The sequence below is a fragment of the Eumetopias jubatus genome, unplaced genomic scaffold, assembly GCF_037043125.1.
Source record: "Eumetopias jubatus isolate StellerSeaLion01/CBP00866 unplaced genomic scaffold, mEumJub1_p1.0 scaffold_11, whole genome shotgun sequence".
NCBI classification, from domain to species: Eukaryota; Metazoa; Chordata; class Mammalia; order Carnivora; family Otariidae; genus Eumetopias; species Eumetopias jubatus.
The window spans coordinates 9,123,814-9,140,031 of NW_028274817.1; positions in this window are offsets into that span (position 1 = coordinate 9,123,814).

Here is a 16,218-nt window from a genome sequence, read left to right on the forward strand (position 1 = left end):
TAAACATGATGGCCTTAGTAGACAAGAGGACACATAGAGACAACAGCTCATACAATTTGCATAAAATGGCTGATGATTTGGTGAATTCTGTGTTGCAATTTTAATAACAAGGATCTAGATCACAACCGTTATCAGAATGTTGGAAGTTGAATGGATCATCTTCCTTGCAGTCATACGATGAAACTCATCTTAACATTACCTGCTTCTTATTTCAAGAGAGTTTTAGTATAGTTATATACTTAGTTTAGTATAGTTATATAGTTAATATGCTTGGATGCAAAACTAATAACAGGTTAAACCTGAGGCACAAAGTATAACCACCATTCAGTTTAACAGTTTTCCCATGAGCACTTGGCACTGTATATGAGAGTAAAGGTAAATAAGCTTAAGTTTTCAGATCACACTCTGATGGCCTTGAATGCCAGGCTTTTTAGCCTCTCAGTAGCACCTTCCAGAGTAGGTAGATGCTCTTGGATGGAAAACACCTTAAGTCCTATGATCTCCACTCTGGGTTTGTATCTTCTCCTGAATATTGACCCCGTATATTCCTCACTGTCCTATTAGTTCTGCAATCCCTTAAAGCTATCTTATAAAAATGTTGTCCAGACCCTCTGGTTGTCCCCAGCATTATTGCTGGTCTCAATGACCTGATCTGCTTTTATTAAAAGAAGAAATATACACTGTTTTAAATTTATTGTATATTTCATTTCTTGAAGTCTGTTTTTATGGTAAATTTGCTAGAACTCTGTTTATGGTTTCCTATTTCCAATTTCATACTTACAAGTTATATCTTGTAATAATCAGTTGTTTTATCATCTCTGATCACTCCAACATATGAAGTTTTTTTTTACTCCATTTCTACTACCTATGTTTATTTATGTTTCTTCTCGTTTGTGGCACCTTAGATGTGAGGTTATTCTTGACTGTGTATGTAATGCTTATTGGTACCGAAAAAATTGTTACTATGGAGAATGTTACAAGCAAAAAAATGCCCATCCACAAATAAGTCCATGTCTTAATCTTTGGAGCCTGTGAATATGTTAGGTTACATGGCACTGGGAAGCTAAGATTAAAAATGGAATTAAAGTTGCTAATCAGCTGAATTTAAAATAGAGATATTACTCTGAATCAGGTAGGCCCACTGTAACCACAAGGGTCCCTAAAAATGGAAGAGGGAAGCAGAAAAAAATACTGAGAGGGAAATGAGAGTGTGAAAAAGAATTGTCAAGGAGATGCAACATTGGGGACTTCAAAATTGTGTGGACCGAGAAACATAGGTACCCTCTAGCACCTAGAAAAGGCAAATCAATGACTTTTGACTTAGGGAGACACAGGGTTGGACTTCTGCTATATAGACTCTAATCTATAGATTCTTCTACTCTCATCTAATATTTAGAACTTTAAGATAAATCTGTCTTTTAGGCCACTGAGTTTGCAGTAATTTGTTAAAGCAGCAAAAGAAAAGTAATAAAGTCCTTGAGGTCCAGGGTAGAAGTACCTTGCTCCAGGGAAGATTTGTGTTTGCATCTGTCAGGTACCTGGCAGCGATACTAGTCCAGGAATTCCTTAAGGCAAGTTCATATCTTGAGATTACCAGTTTGCAAATATGGGTGCTGGCCAACTCCATTCATTAACAAGAAACTCTTTTCTACAGTCCCATGTTGTAGAAAAGAAGTGGGTATGTTAGAAACCATTGAATTGTATACTTTAAATTCATGAATTATCTGGTATATGAATTATATCTTCATGAAGCTGATGTATATATTTTATGTGGCTGTAGTTCTTTGGGTTTCTGCTTTTCTTACTAGGTTTCTGCTTTCACTCTGATATTGGCATGAAAGTTCCTTATTTTTGCAAAATGCTTCATGGATTAAAGAAAAAAATTATACATGAACACGCATATATATATAATTTTGTAGGTATTGAAAAAATTTCAAATGTCAGGAGATAAAATAATATTTGGACTTTTCTGTGTATGTGCATGCGTGTGTGTGTATAATCTTTGACAAAGCTGGTATCCTTACTTTTGTTTACATGCCATGGTCAGACTCCTGCCCATTTCTTTACTCATGCTCCTTATGTCCTCCCAAATCACAACACTACCTTTGTTTGGCTTGGTTGTATATTTCGTTAGCGTTTTTCTTTAGTCCTTAAGGGTTAAAGCAATAAATGCTATATAAACATGTATTAAAATGAAAGGTCTAGCCACTTCTATTCAAACATCACTGGGATTGTGGCAAAGCACTAGAGAAAATCTTTCCTGGCCTAGAAAGGTGATGAATAATAATCATGCCTGATTTCCATTAAATTCCCGCTGATATCTCTCAGTCAATCATTTCTAAAGGAATTATACTGTGTGTAAGTGATTATTTTTATTAGTAGACCTTATATTTTAGAGCAGTGCTGAGTTTAGAGAAAGCTTGAAGAGAGAGTACGGCAGGGGGGTCCTCTTGGCAGCAGTTTCCCCCATGACCCTTTTCTAGTAGTGCCCTACGTTTGTTCCAGTTGACTAACCAATATTGATATGTTACTGTTAATTAAAATCCATAGTTTACATTAGTTTTCACTGTTTGTGTTGTACATTTCATGAGTTTTGACAAATGCATAATGTCATACATCCACCATTACAGGGTCATTGAGAATAATTTCACCACCCTAAAAATGCCCTGTGCTCTAACTAAGCTCTCCGTTGCTCCCTCCCTCAGAAATCCTGGCAACCAATGATTTTTTTTTTTTACCATTTCTATAGTTTTAACTTTTTTGTGTAATTTTAATTCATTTCTGATCTGAGAACATGCTTTGTGTGATTTACATTCTTTTAAATTTAAGGTATTTTTTTTACAGTCAAAATTTTGTTTATCATTGTGAATGTTCCATGTGAACTTAAGAAGAATGTGTATTCTGCTATTGTTGGATGAAGAATCCTATAAATGTCCATTAGATCCATTTCAGTTCAACTATATCCTTGCTGATTTTCTACCTGCCGAATATGTTAATGATACAGTAGTGTTGAAATCTCTGAGTGTGATAGTGGATATGTCTATTTGTCCTTGAAGTTCTGTTAGATTTTGGTACAAATGTTTTGATTCTCTGTTATGTTAGATGCATACATGTTAAGGGTTTTGATGTCATAGAGTTATGTCTTCATTATGTTATGTTGACTTCTTAGAGAATTGACACTTTTATCATTATGTTAATGCCCCTCTTTACTTGTGATATTTTTCCTTGTTATGAAGTCTGACTTGTCTCAAATTAATATAGTTACTCCTGCTTTCTCTTGGTTTTGGTATAACTCTCCATCTCTTTACTTTTAATGTAGCTGTATTTTTACATATAAAGTGAGTTTCTTGTAGACAACATATAGTTGGGTTTTGGTTTTGATCAACTCTGGTGGTCTCTGTCTTTTAATTGGTGTATGTAAATGTATGACCTTACATTTAACATGATTACTAATATGGTTGGATTGATATCTATCATACTAGTAATTGTTTTCTATTTGTTGCCATTGTTCTTTGTTTCTTTTTCTTTTTTTTTGGTCTTTCCCTATTTTTCTCCCTTCTCTAGTTTTAATTGAGCATTTTATATGATTCCATTTTTCTTCCTTCTTAGAATATCAATCTTACTTCTTGTTTTAATTTTTTTATCATTTTCCTAGAGTTTGAAATATACATTTACACCTAGTCTTAGCCCATTTTCAAACAATACTATATTGCTTCATAGGTAGTACAGGCATCTTAGAATATTCTAGATTCTTTCCTCTTGTCCTTTATAACATCGCCATCATTCATTTCACTTATCCATAAACTATAGTCATCTGACACGTTGTTATTATTTTGAACAAATGTGTAAATGATTTTTTAAGAAATCTTTGAAGAATACTAATTGATGTTTAGATAACACAATTATTGTCTTCAGTGAAATGCACCACTCAACATATTCACTATTAATTGGTCTCTAATTTCACATTCAAAAAGATATATGTGTTTCTTTCACTGCAAACCTGAGTGAATGATAAAACTAATAAACATATAATTTACTGACCACCTGCTATGCTCTAGGCACTGCTTCAAGTTTCTTACATGCATTATCACAGTTCCTTCTCACAAAATCTTTGTATTCTTCTCTATTTTACAGCTGAATAAACTACAGCCCAAAATATTAATATAACTTGCCCAAGGTCACAGGACTGGTAAATTCCAGTAATTGGAAAAATAAGATTTGAACCTATGCGTTGTGGTTCCAGAGCCTTTTTTTTTTTTTTTTTTTGTACACTATTCTGTCTCCAGGTTTAGGGGAAGAAATATAAAATAATGAAGGAAAGGAAACTAAATATTTATTAAACACTTACAATGTGCCAGAAATCATTTAATTACTTTATTTAATTACTAATTACTTTATGCATATCATTTCCTTTAATCTTCACAACACCCTACTAGATTATTTTTATCACCATTTATAGATAAGGAAATTATAGTTCAGAAAGATTAAATAATTTGACCAAGGACACGCATCAAAACAGTGACAGGGCCAGTATTGTAACTAAGTTCTGTCAGACTCCAAATAATGTGCTATACTACACTTACTGAAAAATCACCTCAGATTTCTCCATTGGGAAATACTTACAGGACACTTGCCAGGTTATTATACACTTCAAAATAACAGGGACATTAAATACAGAAAACCCAGAGATAAAAGGTCCAGGCACCGTAACTGAAAATCATGGAAAAGCCCTTGGTTATTCTTTGAAAGACCACTGCTGTCATTATCATCACCACTATCATGATTTTCATGATCATCATCATTGATTTGGCCAATAAAAAGAATCTTAATTTCATTGTCTTCTAAAATATGATTTATGTGGTGATGGACTAAGTTATGCCATTACGAACAAAAGATTTTTCTGGACTCATTTTAGTAAATACATGTTAGATACCATATAGTAAGTTATGATCTTTTCTTCCTCAAAATGCAAATGCTTTCAACACTTTTCCTTTTCCAAAGCTTAATGAGTTTGATTTAATGACCCGCAAATCTGTGGCTTAAGTTGTGAGAGTTATTGACATGAAAATAATTCAGGACACTTATTCAAACTTTAAGAAGTCTCAATTTAGAGCAGCTTTTGAAAGATCACCAGTTATAAGTTGTTATTTTCACAGAAACAGTAATGAGTTTTAAGACAAGCTGCGATAACTCACCCCAGTTTGTCAGAACCTGGGCTAGGCTATACACTTTTTAGGAGGAATTGTTGAACATTGGACATCATTTAGAGCCTTCTGCCACTTTTACCAAAGACCAATGACTTGAGGAATAGAAAGGCCCTCATAGTTTATGCCTAAGTGTTTCAGTATTTGTCCAAAAAAAAAAAAGAGAGAGAGAGAGAGACAGAGATACTGTAACATCACTTTTTGTGAATCTTCTTTATACACCAAAACTAAACATAAAAAAGCAAAAATAACTCTTTCATCTTACTAAGTATCATGTAGTAATCATAATTGCCTCACCTAATTTTCACAAGAACTTTATGAGATAGCTCTTCATTATAATCACCATGTTATAGAGGTAGGTGAGGCCCAGAGAGATTATTAAGCCTTACCCAAAACCATATAGCTCTACTCTAGCAATATGTGAATCTAGAATTTGAACCCACATCTCTTTTACCAAAGTCTATGCTCTGAATACTGATTTTGCTAGCCACAGTGAGTATATATACAGTCTTAGTTACCTAACAGCAAGGTTTCCTCTTGAAAGAGTAATTTCTGGTTCCATCTCATTACTTCTCTATTCAAAAGTATACTTCATAAGAGAACCAAATAAGCTGGTAAATAACTCTGTTGGCAGCAAAGTTATTTTTTTACATTGATGTAAAACTTGCCCTGTCACTTTCCTCCACTGGTTTGCTTGATATGTAATATGAGCCCCAAAGAGTCTTTTAAATCACAAAGAACAGAGACCCTCAAGATAGTAAGACTGGCAGAGGCCTTTTGAGCCACTATATAGCCCATTCTAGTTTCTTTTCCTTCACTGGGACTGTGGTTCTCACAGATAAATTGAAGATGGAATTAAGAAAATGATGTAAACTCAAGGGAAAAAACAGCTTCATTTCCACTGGTGGTTTTAAAAATGACTGACAGAAATACTGAGTTGAAATATGTTCATGAAATTTAAGGCGAGCCTCCAGAAAGCCGTCATACAAGGACAGTGGAGGGCCAGGAGCCGAAAATTTACTTTATGAATCCATTGCAATGTTTAGTGAAAACGAGGTCAATCGGACTCTGTGATCTTTGGTAACTCCTATCTCAGCAGACACAGGCATCTTCTCCAATGTTAAACCACAGAGCAGAAAGGATTTTCCACAAAAAACGTTTTCCTATGATTTATCTTTTTGGTGAAAAAAATATAGTGCAAAATGGAGTTTGGGGTTTTTTTTAAAATAGTTTAGTATATGAAATATTATATAGTAATTTGAACTAATGACAAATTTTATGTCTAATAGACAATATAACCAAACTGAGAAAATAAAGTTAGACTCCCTCTGGTTCAACCCTCCAGATGAAAATACACAGAGCTGAAAAGGGAAAGAACATACCTAAGGCCTTTCTGGTATCAAATATTAGAGTTAGGGCTATAAGCTCTGTCCTTTAATTCTGTCTTCTGCACACGGAAATAATAATAGGTGACATTACCATAACATATATACATACATACAGAAACACACACACACCTAAACACGTATACACCTCACAAAAACCCTATGAAGTGACTACTATTCACAGCATGTTGGATGGATAAGGAAACAACCAGAAAAGATAAAATACCTTTTGCAAAGTTACATAGCTAGGAAGTGGTGAAACGGAGATTTGAATTCAGGTAGCCTGAATGTAGAGTCTAGACACATAACTACTTCACTCTGTTGCCTCTGTAGTCCAATCTGAACCTTAAATATAACTAAGATTTAAGGAAAACTTTCACTGAGGTCTCAGTTATGGGTGCACCTCAGAGTGTTACTACCTTTATTTCGTCACTTAGTAAATAGCAGATGTAGATATACCTTGCCACTCAGAGGTCTCTTATATAACACTAATTTCAACCTCAGTTTCCTGTCACGAGGAAATGAAAGCAAGGACTTGTAAAGGACTCACTCAAGGTTCTAGGATGAGGAGGAAAAATAATTCCAATACTGGAGCTCAGACATCCTTACTAAGCTGTCGACCAGCACCGTGTATTCCCAAAGTACAGAGGTTTGTCCGGCCCAGGGCAGGACCACGGCAGGGAAGGGACCTCTAACATAGTCAAAGGCCATGGACCTGAAGGTTTTCGAAGAAATCTCTGAGCTCCTGGATATACTGTAAATTATTCTCTTGGTAACTGAGGAAAACTATTTCTTCAGGTGGTCTCTCCCGGAAAAGGCATGATTTCTGGGAAGGCTGACATGACCTCTAAGGTCTGATGTTGTCACTCTTTCATTCATCGTCTGACACATGAATTCAAGTCAGAGGGCATTATTTATATTAATCAACAATCAGCCTTATATCTGAAGATTCATGAAACCACAGTTCAGGAATGTTGTAGTTGCTCCTTTAAATACACATTCTCAAATATATGTTCATATGTGTAGACACTCTGGAATTTTAGTAAGGTGGATGGAATGAATATGCCAAAAATTATCTGTAGGGATACTATGTCATTCTGAAATTAGTCATCATAATAAATTTTAGATTTACATAATACAGTATATGGAGGCAAAATTTCTGTGTTATACCATGCTTATGAAATTTATTTTTTATCTCTTTTCGATAAGCATGATGTATTCACAAGTGTCAGGCAAAGAGAATAAAAAGAGACAGGTACTCCAGGAAACAGGAATTGCACATACATAAGTCTTGCACCAGGCTAAGGAGTGAAGATTACCTATTTGACCGTTCCTTCCATACAGCACAATTAAATTTTTTAAAAAGAGTTCTGTGAATGCCTGAGTTCAAAATGATAACTCTTCATTCTTTGAGAATGGTAAAAAAAAAAAAAACCCAGGGGCACCTGGGTGGCTCAGCTGGTTAAGCGACTGCCTTCGGCTCAGGTCATGATCCCAGAGTCTGTCTTTGCTATTTTTGTTTCCTGATCACTCCAGCTAGGCTTTTTTTTAAAAGTCCAACATGATAATCTCTACCTTTTAAGTTAGGACATTTGTACTATTTTCATTTAACATGGCTATCAATAAGTTCAGTTTTTTTTTTTTCTCTCTAATTCTCTGTCTTGAGAATTCTGCCTTTATCTCTTCAGATGCTCAGGGTATCTGTCAGTCTTTGTCTGGCACCTGGGTTCCCCTATTTGCATCACAACCTGGAAAATATCTCAAGACAGTAAGACAGAGGCTAGGGAACTTACTTGGATACCTCATTTGTTACCCATTTCTCAGGGATCACTCTCCTCTACTTCCTGATGCTCAATGCCTTAAAAACCATTGTTTCATATATCTTGTCACTTTTTAAAAAATTGTTTTAGGCAGGAGGGTAAATCTAGTATCTCTTATGGCATTGTGGTTGAAAGAAGGAGTCCCAAATAATTCTGGTTATATTACATTTTATTCCACACATTCAGCATACAGAAAAATGTTTAAACATGTAAAATCTACCTAGTTTGTGACCATGAACAAATTACAAATGGATTTCATAAAAGCATTATTATCAAAACATATTTTTATCATGTTTACTTAATAGATTATGGTAAGGATTAAATGAGAGGTACTGCTTCATAATGAAGCCTGATTAGACATTAGGAATGAAATGATGGTATAGTATAAGCCAGGAGAGTTACTTAATTATGTTGCATATGACAGATATCCATGTTTCCACTCACTGGGAGATCTATTTTCTTTTATTTTATTGAGCTATTATTGACATATAACATTATATTCATTTTAGGTATGCAACACAATGGGAAATCTGTTTTCAAATCAGATCCCAAATAGTTGCTTTTCCTGCATAAGGAAGCAGATTAAATTGTTTCCTGAAATGTCTGGGTTGACTGCATGAAGCCCTTCCATGGTCAGTGGCTTAAGAGCCCTTGTATTAGACCTCTAAGCTTACTTCCAAATTTAGGAATCTTTAATTCTATCTTTTCATAGAAACACTGTACACCTATGTATAAGTAGAGGGATAGGATATTTTTTAGAGAAATAAACATAAAATATTGACTTACATAGGTGATAATGGTGATAATAGCCATCTTAGATTTGTATATATCTTTTCATTTCTTAAGGTTCCCTATCTAAAATTTATTTTCTCAGTAAAATATATAAGATGATCATAAATGTGCCCAGACTTACATTTCTTAGAGCTATTTAAATATTACTCATCTTTCCAATAGTGACACAGTGCATGTCATTACTCATCAAAATGGCTTTAATATCAATGCCAGATGATTTCATAAAATAAATATAAGACTAACTAGTCAAGTTAATGAATAAAGTACATAATTATTCTATTTATGAATATAATTACTGTCATGACTAACATGGTTGGAAATAGCGGCCTTAGAAGTCACATTATCAAATTCACTTTGCAAAATCAGAAGGGGAATTTACCCTTTAGCCTTTTAAACATGACTCATATTCAGTTTACAAGGCATTGGGCTCCACTGTGGTATCTAGCCTATGTAATAGGGAGCTGAGCAGGGGCCTATATATCATAAAGAGAAGAAGGAAAATGACAGACAGCCATCAAGATGTGTAGCACATATTAAGAACACTGGACCCATAGCTTACATTTTTAAAGACATTATAATACCAAAGTATTTTTTATCATATTTCTTCATGTTTTAAGAACATCAAGAGGTGGTGCTTTATCTTTAAACATTTACTGTTAACCTTCTATTTCTATAATAGTATTGGGTTGTATAGATATCATTTTGCATTTTTTTATGGATTTGTTTTTGTGGAATTCTGGGGATCTGCTGAATAAGCACATTTATATCCTGACATTCTGTTAATCTAATATTCCCCCAATTTTATTTGATATTTGATTGCCTTTGGTGGTGTCACACATCACTGCCATAAATGTTCCTGTGGAATCATAAACGATCTTTACTAAGACTTTACATTTCTTATATTTTACAACTTGGATGTTTTAGGACTTAAAGGAATGAGAATTCTATTACCATTTTAGTGTCAGATTCTTATAAACGACTTAGGTATATTTTCACCTTTATTTTTGCCATTTAACATATTTTGTGGTTGTGTTGGTCCTACTTTCCCTAGAAATATGGCTTGAGTTTTCTGTAGTTACTACATAAATTTAAGTCTTTCGAATATCCAAACCTTTCATCTGATATCATTTGCAACTAAAATATCCAAACCTTTCATCTGATACTATTTGCAAGTCAAATATCCAAACCTTTCATCTGATACTATTTGCATCTCATATAATATATGAGATTACTATGAAAGTTATGAGATTATAAAGACTATTAATAGTCAAGCCAAAGAAATATCTTTGTTTTGAATATGAAACAGGAGTCTTCACGAACTAGAAACAATATACTATAGGCGCCAAGTGTAGGCTTCCCCAAAACGTGCCACAATGGCATATTGATTATTTTAAATAAAAGTTACGTGAGAGACAGCTTGCACCAGGACACTCAGACCCTCCTCTGTCCCCCTGAAAGCAGATAATAAATCTCCCATGTGAAAGATACCCTTCCTGTACCAGGAGGAAGGAACAAGGACATCCATATCACCAGAGGGGAAATTCAGAGCCCAGAAGGCTGTTACATTTTATTAATGTACTGTCTCAGCTCAAATTCTGTTTAGAATTCCTTGCTACTTGAAGTTTCCCAAGTTTTCTTTGTCCTGTCAAGTGCTCACAGATTTATTGTTTCTTTGTCTAGAAAATACAAAAACTGTTTGTGCATTGGTCATTTCTTTAGGTCTCAATTTCATAATTGGGCCTCCATGTGCACATAAAAAACTGGTTTTTTTTCTTCTGCTAATCGATCTCATGTAAATTTACTTATTAGTCTAGCTGAAAGACCTTACGGGTAGAGAAAACTTTCTCCTTCCCTTCAATATGCAACAAGTATTTCCATGATTTTTGTTAAGTGTGTATACAATTAATCAGTCATTTTCAATCAGTTCATTTTCTTGACCGAATTGGTCAAATGTGGTCAAAATCTTGGATCTTTACAGTTCTAGCTCAAGCAAACCTATATGTCAACCACCAACCAGTTCAGAAGTTGTGAGTGAACATCACTGAACATCATGTGTGTCAGACAAGATATGTGTGGTTGTGCTGATTACAATAGTCACAAAATTTCAACAGCTTAAAACAATAGAAGGTTACTCTTGCTTATGCTGTATGTAAACTCCAGTTGGCAGGGGGCCTGATCATCATTGGTACTCAAGGACCCACACAGAACAGCCATCATCTCAAATGTCCTTGGTTACTTTACCTTTGGTAATAGTCTTCTGGAGGATGTTGTTTTGACAATTAAATCCTCCTGCTGGGAGTGATCATACATTATTTCTACTTACAACAGATCTCAACTTACTGAACAGATCTCATGAGACCCCACTCAACTACAAGTTTAATCATACTGTGTGGCCAGAAGACAGAGTCTTGGATGTATTTGGTGAAAAGCATTCATGACTACTTCATATTATATATTTTTAACACTGTTTGATTAAGAAAATTTGCTTAATTAGACATATGTCTCAATTTAAAAGACAAACATGTGGAACTGACTTACATGTCTTATGTTCAAGTTAAATGCCTCATGTTCAAGTTAGATGTTCAAAGTTTAAGGTAGATATTTCCTGCTCAAGTTAAACTACCTCAAAAGCCAAAACAAACCAAGCAAAAGCAAGGTAGAGCATTGACATAGCATGTAAGACAGAAGCAGGAATGTTCTGAGGAACTGACATTCACATATTACATCAAAATTCTCCTACTTAAAAAAAAGTCTATATTTATTCTTAATGGAGAAAGGGCAATATTAATTTTTCTCTGAAAATTATTTTTTGCAATGGTTATGTATATAAAAATGTTTTTCCTTATATAATAAGATGAAATCAGAGAGGGAGACATACTGTAAGAGACTCCTAACTCTAGGAAACAAACTGAAGGTTGCTGGAGGCGAGTGGGTGGGGGGATGGGGTAACTGAGTGATGGGCACTAAGGAAGGCACATGATGTAATGAGCACTGGGTGTTATATGCATCTGATGAATCACTAAACTCTACCTCTGAAACTAATAATACACTATATATCAATTATTTATTTTTATTTTTTTGCTTTACAGAATTTCATGTTTATTCTTTTTTTTATGTTATATTAATCACCATATATTACATCATTAGTTTTTGATGTAGTGTTCCATGATTCATTGTTTGCATATATCACCCAGTGCTCCATGCAATATGTGCCCTCTTTAATACTCATCACCAGGCTAACCCATCCCCCCACCCCGCTCCCCTCTAGAACCCTCAGTTTGTTTCTCAGAGTCCATAGTCTCATGGTTTGTCTCCCCTTCCGATTCCCCCCCTTCATTCTTCCCCTCCTGCTATCTACTTCTTTTTTCTTTAACATATAATGTATTATTTGTTTCAGAGGTACAGGTCTGTGATTCAACTGTCTTGCACAATTCACAGCGCTCACCATAGCACATACCCTCCCCAATGTCTATCACTCAGCCACCCCATCCCTCCCACCCCCCACCACTCCAGCAACCCTCAGTTTCCTGAGATTAAGAATTCCTCATATCAGTGAGGTCATATGATACATGTCTTTCTGTGATTGACTTATTTCGCTCAGCATAATACCCTCCAGTTCTATCCACGTCGTTGCAAATGGCAAGATTTCATTCCTTTTGATGGCTGCATAATATTCCTCTGTATATATATACCACTTCTTCCTTATCCATTCATCTGTCGATGGACATCTTGGCTCTTTCTAATCAATTAATTATTTTTAAATAAAAATTTAAAAAGGAAATGAAAAAGAAATGTTTTCCTTTATGTTTATGAAGTTCTTAACTAAAAAACATCAAAACAACTTCATTTCTCTTATTTTTTAAACTACAATATTGGAATATTTCATTCAAAAGGAACTGAAATATGGGAAAGTTGCTTTTGGTAAATTCTAGCAGAACTTAAAAAAAAGCAAGGCAAATGGGGGAGAAGCAAAAGTTTACCCTTTTAGTCCTAGCCTCTTCATTGAAAAAAAGGAATCTTCTTTTATGCATGGTTATCAAACTTTTTTGTGATTTTTTTTTTCACAGCAAGAAATAGTTTTGAATTGCTATTTAAAACTTGTGTGTGTATGCCAAAATAAAAATATCATGAAATAATACCCTTAATTTGAAATGCTTTTCTGAAACTTCCTATTGTATTTTATTACATTATACTAAAAATGTGTTTCTTGTGAGCCACTAAATTTATTTCACAGTTAACTGGATGCTACCTAAAGTTTAAAAAATATTTTAGAGAACTTAAGCAATATAATTGTAAAAGCTCCCTCAACCAAAGAACATGTAAAATATAATATGTGAATATTGAAAATCAAATTCTAATATTAAATTTCTATTAATAACTGATCAGGGAGGACAGAGAATAGGTCTGATTTACTACTGTATCCTCCATATCTAGTACAGGGTCTGGATGGTGTAGGGGTTCACTGTGGAAAGAAGGAAGGAAGAAAGGAAGAAAGGAAAGAGGAAGATGAATATTTTTTCACCATGAGATCTTACTATATGCACACTTTTGGGGTGATAAAAATATAAATCATTGACAATTCCTCAAAAAATTAAACGTAGAATTACCATACGATTTCAGAAATTCTATTTCTAGGCGTATACCCAAAAGAACTGAAAGCAGGGACTCAAATAGATATCTCTATGCCCGTGTTCATACCATTATTCACAATATTCAAAAGACGAGCCAAAACAACCCAAACATCCATCAGACAGAGGAATGGATAAAGACAATGTAGTATACAAATAAAATGGGATTATTCAGTCTTAAAAAGGAAGGAAATTCTGATGGACGCTACAACACGGATGAAACTTGAAACCTTTATGCTAAGTGAAATAAACCAGACACAAAAAGACAAATACTGTATGATTCCATTTATATGAAGTATCTCAAATTGTCAAATTCTTTGCAACAGAAGGTAGAATAGTGGTTATCAGGGGCTGGTGCAGGGGGGCTGTGGGTAATGGGAAGTTACTGTTTAATGGGTACAGAGCTTCAGCTTGAGATGAAAAAGTTCTGGAGATAGGGATTATGGTTTCAAGATCAGGTGAGTGTACTTAATGCTACTATACTGTCAAATCAGTTAAGATGGTAAATTTTAAGTTATGTATATTTTACCACAACAAAAATCATTATTACTGCCTTTAACAATGCTTCACATTTGTTACAGCTCTTTAAAGATTCCAAAATTATTTAATATATGATCTCCTTTGACACTCCTGCAAACAGCCCTGCAACACACACAGTCTAGCTGTTATTTCCCTATTTTGGAAATGAGAAAACTGGAATTCAGGGAGTTTAAGTGACTTGTCCAGAGATACATAGCTAACAAGTGGAAGAATAGAATATTAAACTCATTCCAAGTTTTCTGATTTAAGTCTAACATTTTTCTCTGACACTCCATTCAAGAAACTAATGGTTCCATGGGGAATATGTTCCACGACCCCGTGGATGCCTGAATCCACAGGTAGTACTGAATCCTTTACAGACTATGTTTTTTCCTATACATACATACCTATGATAAAGTTTAATTTATATATAGGCTGGGGCACCTGAGTGGCCCAGTAGGTTGAGCATCTGACTTTGGCTCTGGTTGTAACCTCGGGATCCTGGGATCAAGCCCTGCATTGAGCCCCACGATGGGCTCCTCACTCACCAGGGTGTCTGCTTGTCTATCTCCCTCTGCCACACTGCCCCCCGCTCATGCTCTCTCTTTCTTTCAAATGAATAAATAAAATCTTTTTTAAAAATTATAAATTAGGCACAGGAAAAGATTAACAATAATAACTAATGATAGACTAGAACAATTATACTGTAATAATAACTATGTGAATGTGGTCTCTCTCTCTCAAAATATGTTACTGTACTGTACTCACCCTTCTTCCTGTGACAATGGGAGAGGATAAAATGCCCACAGGATGAGATGCAGTGAGGTGAATGACATAGGCATCATGACAGCGTCAGGCTACTGTCGACCGTCTGATGTTGCATCAGAAGAAGGATCATCTGATTCCAGAGGGCCACTGACCATGGAAACTGAAACCATAGAAAGTAAAACCGAGAGTAAGAGGGAGTCCTGAAATCTCAAATCTGCTATATTTCAATCCTTAGTTCAAGACTAAACTCTTATCATAATACACTCAGATAATCTGCCTTTAAAATTTAGACCCTAGATCAGATAAAAATCTTTGGAAGAGGATAATGAGTCAACCTATCACAAAACAAAGAGCTGGATTAGATAACACTCAGACAACTTTCTGACTAATAAATGTATGATTTGACACTCAGGATAATCCAGTAAATTCCCTAAAATAAACTTATTTTGAAACATAGCCAATGTCTTCTTTTATTGCCAATCCTCCCTTTCTCATCTGGACGCAGATGCTTGTTTTTTGGCCAATGGTATTTGATTCATGTTATTTGTTTGTTTTCCCTGCAGTGAAGTTGGAAATGAGGGAAATGCAATGCCTCCCAACTGCACGTGGGTGTCAGGAAGCTCATTTCCATTTGCACATTAAATCCACAGCAAGAAAACTAGAACTGAGAAACAAGACCAGAATGTGATCATATTGTCTGCTCTATACATATCCAATATGTATTTTTTTTAAATATTTTATTTATTTATTTGACAGAGAGATACACAGCGAGAGAGGGAACACAAGCAGGGGGAGTGGGAGAGGGAGAAGCAGGCTTCCCGCTGAGCAGGGAGCCCGATGAGGGGCTCGATCCCAGGACCCTGGGACCATGACCTGAGGCGAAGGCAGATGCTTAACCATCTGAGCCACCCAGGCGCCCCCCAATATGTATTAAGTCTCCTTCTCTCCCCTCCCCCTCTCTCCCAATACAAGCCTTACTAGGATATAAAGTCAGCTTTTCCAAACTTGTCGAAATGCAACAAATACATTTGAGAGATCTTTTTGAGTTAATTCTGAAACACATAATTCACTGCTCACCCATCACTTCCCCAGGAACACAGCG